A 10,345-nucleotide genomic window follows, 5' to 3' on the forward strand; every position below is an offset into this window, starting at 1 on the left:
TATCTGTTTTTTTCAGCAACACACTTGTGATTTTATGATTCATTAGTGTTTGCCTCATTTTGAGTTGGAGAAGAAGTGAAAGTAGAAAGATTTTTATCTCCTTTAGTATATACTTGACTTGGACTTTTAACCAAAACTCTGGTTGGTGGAATACTGGCTTTCTTAAGCTCTCCTTTAATTTTAACTTAATTACATCAAGGTAAAAAATAGCCTGCTGCATGTAGTCTGTGGGCTGAATTTGGTCTGGAGATATGCTTTGTTTGGGCAGTACAGATTTTACTGGTTGACGAATGGATGTACCCTTGGGACAGGTGCACACTCTCCACCATCCAAAACCCTCACCTCCCTACAGTCTGTCCTTTTTATACCAGCCATCTTACTCAGTTATGTAAATTGCCTTTTCCTGGTGGGCATTGGATTTTGGGGCTTCTGATTCATGGAAAGGAGGAAATAGGAAATAATTTAGGTATTTATTTTTATATGACCTGTCATTGTAGAGTGGACAGTTCCATTTTTATTATGAATACATGCTATGAGTGCATTTTTGGCTTTAAAGTTCTGCCACTAAAACAATCTAAATGCAGACAAGGTTTCCAACAAATCCTTGAAGTGCTTTGTTAAGTAAGCAGCCAAAAATGGAGTGAAGGACCACTGGATATTCAGTTAGAGAGAGAGAATTCCTGTCAACCTTACTGAACGAGGGCAAAAAGGCAAATATGGCAGGCGGTGGGCTTTCTACTCAGAGCCCTTTTGTATGACTGCCCACGAAGCACCTGCAATGTGGTGCTGGCTACAGTGCATCTCCGTATTTGCACATGCATGGAAACACTTTTTGTTGAAGTTGCTTGACGGCATTTAATGTGTATTGTTTACTTGTAATTCGAGAAACCACACACAGACTGTTTAGGTTACACCTAATGACAGTTTTTATTCATTTTACAGTTTAATGTTTCATTTTATTTAGCCTTTGTTATGGTTTAACATCTCTTTTCATTTACTGGAATTATAGACAAGTTTGAAATGTGAGTTGTACCCCTAAGACAAACACACATCATTACCTTTCCCCTTCCTGGTGTGCAGCCCTCTGTGAAATCTGCTTAGGGAGCGTAGCTGCTGAGGAATGGGTAATGGGGTGAGAGGGAAAGGATGACTTCAGAATGCTCATGGATTTCATGGATACTTCTTTTAAAAATCTCCTCCTGGTGAGATGGTAGCCATGGGATAGAGGTACAAGGCGGACTCCAAAGTACAGGCCAATAACAAAACTTTAGCAAGGGTATTTCAAAGATTATCATTCCCAGGGAGAGTTAGCACTTAGTTCCCTTTCCTCCCTAGTCCTTTGGCCAGGAAAATTATACTGATTTGTGATTAGAAAGGAATCAACCATGGAAAATCTGAATGTACACTTTGCATCCTGTCCTAATTTCAAATCAACTCAAATTGGGAGGTAGAGGAACAAATATTACTTGTGATTGGTTATTAATTCATATGATAAATAATTTAGAATATACACTATCTTGGTTTACTTCTGCCTCTATACCGCAATAGGACTGCCAAAATAAGAAAGCTGGTAGCTTTTGTTTGCTTGCTTCCAAGAATGTTTAGGTTCTGGGTCCCATGCTAAAATCTATTAAGCTACATGATAAAAATGAATGTGAGCCAAGATGCCACACTGTTGATGTCCAAAAGAAGTTCATGATACCCAAACAGAAAACTAAAAATATACTTTAGAGACAACCTGATACCCAAGTAGAATCAAAGAAATATTGACACTGGTAGTTGAAAATTATAGCTGTTGAGTTGCAGACATTTGAGATAGAATAATGGTACATTTTTTTTAGTGTTGCTGTATACGGTAGCATAAGTTTGGGGAAATAGCTAAGACTTCCATAAGTACTTGTACAAGTAGTGGCTCAGAAGGCAGCATGGCTCTAGGACAGCTAATGCTATAGAAGAAATTGTAGGCCCAATAGGAATACTGTGAATTCAGAGAGAGCATAAGGCAGAGGTCCTATGATTACATAACCATCTTTGGTCCATGGATGATGCCAGGGGATTTCATCAAAAGAAAATTAAAACTACCATCTGGTTAAACATGAATATTCCAAGCTATTAGTTTTTTTGTCTATTGTATTGCTAATTTGGGTGAACCATGGGAGCAGATTTGCCACCTTTCCAATGTATTTAAGCAGTTTGTTCTGTTTTTGGTTTTTGTTAGCTGTTTTCCAAATCAGAGGGACTTTATTCCTAATTAATTTTCAAGCCACTTAGACTTGCCCTGATATTTGTCTTCATAATTTTTAATTTTATTTTTAATTGCATTTACATTTAATATTATTCTGTATCAGTTTCAGGTATACAGCATAGTGGTCAGACAGCTGTACACTTTACAAAGTGTTTCCGCTTGAAACTTCCAGCCCCAACCAGCACAACATGTGGTTATACAATATTATTGGCCATCCTCCCTAGGCTGTACTTTACAGCCTCATGACTCTTCTGCAACTACCAATTTGTACCTCCTAATTTGTAAAGGAAATTTCAAATTGTGGTAGATGAATATTTCCAAGTATGAGTTTATATTCTTATGACTTTTACACAGGTATGGGTGATCTTACAACATTAAAAAATTATTTTGAATAAGGTCATTAAGACTCCTATCGCAGAGGAGGGAAATATGTGGTGAAACAGAAGCCTGTGAGGAATGGAGAAGGGTGGGTCAGAGAAATGTGTCTTACGTGAGTCATGGAAGCTGTGGTCAGAGAGAGCCAGTGGGGGCTTCCGAAGAGCTCACAGATGTGTCCCCAAAGAAAGATTCTGTGTTCAACATATGTCTGTCCAGAGAATAGGAAGCCAGAATACCACTTTACCACCCAACAGCCAAATAACACCCGTTTCATTCTCTTGATCTTTCTCCTCCCTTTACCTGTGACTCACATGAGAGAGATAGTGACAGCTAATCAGATGAAGAGTAAGTGAATGAATGGAGTTGGCTTGCCCATTATAGGCTGAAGATGAGCAGAAGTCTTTCTTTTGAATAAAGATTGATGAATTGCTTAATATATTGAACTTTTGAGACTTTATATTTCTGAAGTGTGACTATATTTTATAACTTAAAACAACTGTATGATTTTTTTATTTTATTACCTGAGTGTGAGCAAAAAAATCATGGGGCTTCTGGAATTTTCACATAGTTCCATGGGGGAAAATTTTCTCCCACTAAATAATGTGTCCAGGTACTGTAGAAAACAGTCACATAAAATCATAATTCACATAAAATCACATTCAATCCTATCCTGTGTGTGTTTAACATATTGGTTAAAAAGTAATTAAAAGAAACCCTTCAAACTGGCTTAAAGAAAAGGAATGTATTGGGTCATGTGACTGGACAGTCCAGAGGTTGGGCTGGCATCAGGTGAGGCATGACCATTCAGCCTTTCTGTTGATTCCCCTATGATAAGATGTTTGCTCTAAGTACCCAAAGCTACATACTTTGTTTCTTGTGTAGTTGAAGAGAGAGTTTCTTTGTCCTTATTCAACAAAAGTCCTGAAATTCACCCTAGGTCAAACCCCCCATGAAACTATACCTGTGACCAGGGGTACATATGCTGATTGCAAGTGTATTAGATCACACATGCAGGGAAGGATCAACTCCTCTAGAATCACACAGGTTCAGATGGAAATCATTGCAATGCAATGGTTGCAAGGGAGAAAAGATTAATGAATTCCAGAAATATGACTAGGAATGCCTGTTAAAATCTTTATTCTCCATCACTATCATGAGTTAGATAATATTATTACCCCATTTTTCAGATGAGAAAAATTTCCCAAGGACAAATAAATTGTAATGATTTGAAGTTAAATCCAGGTCATTCTAACTTCACACCTCAGAGTCCTTCTATTTTCTTATACTGCTAAATTAAACAATGTATAAGGTTATCTGATCTAGATCAAGAAAGGATTTTAGGCTTTGCCTTCCATAAATTTCAGGTTGTAAAGGGACCCAGTGGGAAGCTTACTTAAGCATCTCGATATAATAAATAACTTTCTTTTCCAGGAACTGAGAATCCTATCAGTCACAGATAAGATGGATTTGCTTAACTCTTGGAAACTTTATAAAGGTTCTTTTATTCCTGTTTATAGAAAACTGAGAAGAAATATTTGTACCTTGAGATCAAAGCTTCTACTGATTCTTGAATTATCTAATTAACCCATGTGCCACATGTCATATTGCTGCTTTTTTAAAAATTTGCTTTGTACTGCATGTGGCAAAATATAAAACTTAGGAAATATAAAAAATAAAGGGGGTATTCTAACAGACAAATTGGAGAATTCAAGAGCTGTTAGCAATATGAATAGAAGCTATTGCCTGATAAAAATATTGCTGCAGGAGGTTTAGACTGGGACATTAAAACAAATCCTTGTCCTGGGCACTGGAGTTAAATAAGGGTGCATGATAACAAAGTTTTATTGTCTTGAATGTATGGGAAATAGATATTCCAGGTCTATAGGCTCACAAGCCATAATGCTGTAGGATTGGAACTTCATGAGTCTCCTTTGGGGAAAAGGTAACTGAGCAAATTATGCGCATGGTAGTTTGGCATATCTTGTAACCCACTTCTTATTTTAGAAAGGCTTAATGTTATTAATTTACCTAAATACCAGGGGAGAGAGATGCTCAGAGATTTTCTAATTGCCCAAATAGTTATATTCTAAAACTGGAAACCTCAGGTGCTCCCACCTCAATCCTGAGTGGCAGAAAAGGAGCTTTGCTATGGTTCTCTTCCCTTATCCAGCAGAGCTGAGAAGGCAGAGATGCTTGGTCACTTTTTCCAGCCTGCTCATGCCTCACTTTTCAGAAATCATGTTGTAAAAGATTCAAACTGAGTGGCTGAACAATGACAGCAGGGGCTTCCTGAAAATCAGGATGGATTCGTTTACACTTAACAACCTCCTTCTCACAGCTAAGTTTCTGAACTGACACAAAAGGGAGGTGGGGAGCCAATAAAACAGGCTAGAATTCCAAGAGTTATTTTCATCAAATTCTTTCAAGAGGAGCCTCATTTCTTACTTTCTTAAATTTTCTTCTCTTACCAATAAGAAAGGAAAGGAAATAAGAAACATGACTTTATTATTATGACATCTACATGTCTACTTTATAAATGTTATTGCAAATGTTGTTTACATAACTCTGGGAAACTGATGAAGTAATAGATTTTCAAATTCTGTGAAAAATAGAGATTTTGTTCTGCCTGTGTAAGCAAGATGCAATCATCCTCAAAATGTAGTCTTAGGACTCAACATCTTTAGGGCCTTTAAAACTGTTATCCTTTAGGGACACAGACATATTTACTGAAATACATAGCACAGGAAATAAAGTTCTTTGCCTTGCTTTATACCCTGGAGTGTAATAAATTTTGTGGGCTGCAAAATAAGCCAGTTTCCTTGTTTCTCAGAGGATTTAGTTCAGTATCAGAATCTCATTGAAATTTTAGTACTAGATATTTTGGCCTTTAGAATGACCATTTGTTTTGTAGAGTACATGATGTAAACTCCTCTGAAATGTTATTAATACCTTTTAACCATTTCCTATAATTATTTCAATAACTTAAAGGAAAATTCCTGTTTTAAAATATCACCTTTCTGGTAAAGGAAAATTTATAGCCAATGTGTAACTCTACAGGGAGTCAAGAGAGCAATCCCCAAGAGGAATGAGAGAGTCAAAGTTTCTCCAAACTAACACATAAAAGGATTTTTTGGGAACTAATCTCAGGAGTAAGAGAATACAGTATTAGTCATACTGATTGGATGCACCAGCCCCAACATTCTTTCTCCTGAGGGGAAATGCCTAGTGTGCTAGAGGAAAAGAGGAAGGCCTCAGGATATATCTTAGGAAGTATTCCACCAGTTGTTTCCTTAAAGGGAAAACATTATTTGAAAAAATTTTGGGTGGGAACATTGTGACAGAGGCAAATAGAAAAAAAAATGTACTCTGTCATCAAGTCCCCATAACTGGTTAATATTTAGTTTTCATGGCTATGAATATTAGGGTAAGGAATGATCAAGACCTCAGTTGCTTTTAGATGTAGAAATGATAAGTTGAGAGATCTGCTGTACCACATTGTGCCTGTAGTTAACAATACTCTATTGTATACTTAAAATTTTAGAGGGTGGATCTCATGTTAAATGATCTTACCACAATTTTTTAAAAAGAAGGAAATCAACAGTAATGGCAGCAAAAAGTAATGTTCTAGAAAGTGGAGCCCTCATTTGTTTTTGGAAGCAATGCTAAGATGAGCAAAATTGGGTACCGGGTTGGGTCAGATCCACTTTGATTCCATCTTTTCTCCAGTTCAGAGCTTTCACTTTGTCCACTGGGATTTCATGTTGGCCCTGAGAGGGGTCGCACAGAAGCCTCCAGTGGAGAGACTGGGCCCTATTCCCACCCTCACATGTATTTCAAATTGAAAGTTTAGTTTACAAAAAAGCACTACTTAATGTGATATGGAAATGAAAATAGTTGCCTTCTAGATGTTTTCCAGTTTGCAGAATTCTGGGTACATTCATCAAAGAGGAACCTGCCTTATTTTGATTTCGTGCCCAATCTCCCTGCTTTGTTGAGACCTGTGAGTAATCTGCCTCGTAGGAGAGCCAGCATGGGCCTTGTGCAGCAGCAGTTTTTGTTGCATTCTCCTTTGACCTTCGTCTAGAGCTCAAAGCCATTTTTTAAAAATCAGAGCTCACACATGCTTTGCAAAAATTTTTTGTCTCAAATGCCATATGATCTCACCTTTAACAGGAACCTAAACAACAAAACAAAGAAACAAGCAAAATATAACGAAAGACACTGAAATAGAGGACAGACTGACAGTGACCAGAGGGGAAAGAAGAGGGAATTTCAGGGGAGAATGGGAAGGGTTTACAGGAACAAATTTAAAGGACACATGAACAAAAGCTAGGGGGAGGGTGGTAATGGGAGGGAACTGGGGAGGTTTGGGTGGGTGGGCTGGAATGGGAGTAAAAGGGAGAAAACTGTACTTGAACAATGATTAAAATAAAATTTAAAAAAAATTTGTCTCCATCTTTGTGGTTACTCAGTTTAGTTTCCAAAGCAAACATATTCCTCAACTTCATTTTAATTTTCCTGGTAGTTTCTGTTGTTATTTTCTACTGCACAAATTCATGCAAAACCTAGCAATGCACTATTCCTTTAATTAAATTGGCTCCACAAAAATGTTTGCCACAAATCGCTACCTTCTTAATGCCGCTAAATGGAGGAGATTTTATAAACCTCTTCAGTTTTAGTTGGATCAAACAACAAATATGGGACTCATTGTTATCCTAAAACCTTGATTATGCAGACATTCTTTACTCTAAAGCCATTCTTTCTGCCCTACTATTAAATGCTCCCCCGTCTCCCCTTTCCCTTGCCCAAACGCATTAGGTGGAGCTAAACTTGTCCTCTACTGCCTAACCTCTATTCCTTGCTGTGATCTCACTGTGTCAGCTCTCACTTCATGTCACATGCACTCACTGTTCAAAATGATCTGGGATATTAGGAATCTGCTCTTAGAGATGTCTTCTATTAATTTGATTTGTTTAGGCCATTAATCCATATTTTCTTTACCATCAAATACGTGGGATTTTTAGAAAAATTTGTTGTAAGCATATAATTTTTTCCTCTATTCACTTTATTCCTTCTGGTTTTATCTTTGGAAGGATGTCAATAATAAGCGAAAGGAAGAATTGGAAGAGCAACCAGTCCTCACCAAAGACAAGAAAGTCAGATGTTAATTCACAGAACAGAGGTTTAAAGATGACAGAGGTGCCTTGAATACTTAGCCTGAGTCACCAGGTAATGTGCCCTCTAGTAACTAGACGCCCTGAGAGAAGAGTCTGAGGTGTGATGCAAGAGGAAGACAGGGAAATGCTCTGAGGTCAAAATCCCTAGTTTGAGAATTTTTTTCTGTGAAAGAATTGCTTTATTAATACAAACTATTAATATATACACACAAAGTATAAAGCACTAAGAAACTAATTCTCTACATCATAGCACACAGGTGACAATTCAACATCCAGAGTCGACAGGATGCTTGAGGGAGACTGCAATGGATTGGACTCCCACGGTGGAAGGGCATCTTCAGAGGTGAAAGGGGACAGAGATGTAAGAGCCTTTTGAGTTTCCTCTCCTCATTGAGGATCATGAGAGGCACTCCATTCAAGAGGAGCTGGGTGATGTGGTGTTCGTCAGACAGGTGGAAACTCTCAAAGTCTAGAGGACTGAAGGGAAAGAACGTTTCTATTTATAGATAGGTGTCATGTGAGGCAGGAGCCCTTTAACAGTTTTTTCCCTTTAACAGTCTTTTCTGTCACCTTTTTAGCAGGGAAGTTTGTCTGTTTGTGTTTGAGAGGTCCATTACTCTTTACTGACTTTTCTGTAGCTCTGTTGACAGTCCCCAAAGCCTTTCTGGGAACTTCAGGTAAGGTTGGTGGAGCATCAGACATTTTGCAAACATAAGATCTCCCATCTAAAGCTTTGACTGAAGGCCAGGACCAGCTTTAGCCAGTCCTTAAGACTAACATGGGTGCCTGGTCCTCCGTTTTCCTTATCCACAAAGATCATATTAGCCATTCTGGATTGAGTTAGGATCAACAACCAAAATTGCCCATACCTCACCTTCCAAGTTTGAGAATCTTGAAACCAAGAGAAATTACAGGAACCTTCCAGAATCCTGTAAGACTTAAGTTTTCACAGATAAAAAAGACTTTCAAGAACTTCTCATAGAATTTCTTTTTCATGAATTAACTTTTTTCTATGATAATATAATTTATTTTAGGCCAAGAATCATTCAAAGATTCTTTTGGAGCAGGTTCAGAGATTCAGATATGCTAGGGAAATAATTTATAAACTCCATTCCCACATGTAACCACCCTCACTAATTCCTCCCTGGTGTCCTGGATTAAAGGACACATGGCAATCAAAGGCTAGTTTTGCCATGGTGTTGCCAAGGATGTGAGCATTGAAAAAACAGAAATATAGGAGGAATTGATTGTCCCAATATCTGCATGGACACCACTAGAGATTTATTTCTCTGAGACATAAAGCCTTTTATTTAAAATGTGGAAACTTGGGGATGAAAGGTGTCTTAGAAATATGCCCAGTTCCTCCCTTTTATAAATGAATGAATTAAGGCATAGATTAGTCAATTTTTCCAAAGTCATAGTCATTGTGTTAACTATTTAGCTGGGACTAGAATGTTTTTTTTTTTTTACTTATTATTTTTATGACTGAAATCTAACTAAAGGAAATTTGCTGAAAGAATACTGAGTCTTTTAGCTCAAGTTCCCTCAAAAGCTGAGCCTGACATGAAGAATTCCCTAGCGTTTATCCGGGAATATGATGCCAAGGAACAGGGGTGTAGGGCAGAGGGAGAGATACAAGGAAGGAAGAAAAACCAGTTCAAGGAAGAGTTTTTAAGTTGGCCACCCTAAAATGCACCAGGGGTTTAGGTGACTGGTGCTCAGCCTTTCTGAGACTTGGGACAAAAGGAGAAAGCCTTTATTCATTGGCTTCCATTGGTCAATGGTGACTCCATGGGCATGAAGTCCCTTGGATTTCCATATGGTGCATGCAGGAATGTGGGACAGATTCCCACACTGGAGCATCATGGGTAATCCCCAGGTAGGAAATGAGAAATACAGATGTTGGGCCTTCCATGAGATGCCATCTAAATCTGCTTTTAAGAAGCTAATGGAAGCCAGCATTGAACCAGTGGCCACAGCCTGGCTGGACAAAGAATTTGGGTCAGGGGATTCTGAAGGGCAGCATAGGAGATGTTTCCAGTTCTCCAAAGAAAACCTGAAAATAGCCGTGGGAAAGTCAGGAAAACTGCTTGGCCTCTCTCCCTCACACCCTCCTAAGGAGTCTTATGGAATCAGTGTCTCTAATGTTTCCCAAACTCTTTACATCTCTAGTCTTTATGTATCAGTGTCATCTTTCTCCTGTTTGATGTAAATATGGTAACTAGTGCTTCCTAAATTTAATATATTCTATCTTTAGCCCAGGAGAAAAACTACTCTGTCTTTCTCTGTCCCAAGTTTTAAAATATCAAAGGTAGGATATTGGCTTAGCTAAAAACAAATGCCAACTTCTGGATCAAACAGCATGGTCATAAAGGACATGGGAAATGTGAGAAGAGTACAGGGAAGGCAGTTGCCATAAAGAAATGTGGAACTTGATATGCGGCAAAACAGTAGGACTCCACAAAACCAGATCAGCATTTTTCATTTCAGGTGTTTTCAATTAAAGTGAGACTGTGCTTGAAAAAATAACAACAAATTCATACTT

At 38.1% G+C, this 10,345-nt stretch overlaps 1 pseudogene; it reads right to left on the bottom strand.

Annotated features, from left to right (window-relative positions):
* Positions 1–8,065: 8,065 nt before the first annotated feature.
* On the bottom strand, positions 8,066–8,629 carry LOC123824868 (annotated as a pseudogene).
* Between the last annotated feature and the right edge of the window lie 1,716 nt (positions 8,630–10,345).

The sequence above is a fragment of the Phyllostomus hastatus genome, unplaced genomic scaffold (assembly GCF_019186645.2).
Source record: "Phyllostomus hastatus isolate PE091 unplaced genomic scaffold, TTU_PhHast_1.1 phas_contig_58, whole genome shotgun sequence".
Lineage (NCBI taxonomy): Eukaryota > Metazoa > Chordata > Mammalia > Chiroptera > Phyllostomidae > Phyllostomus > Phyllostomus hastatus.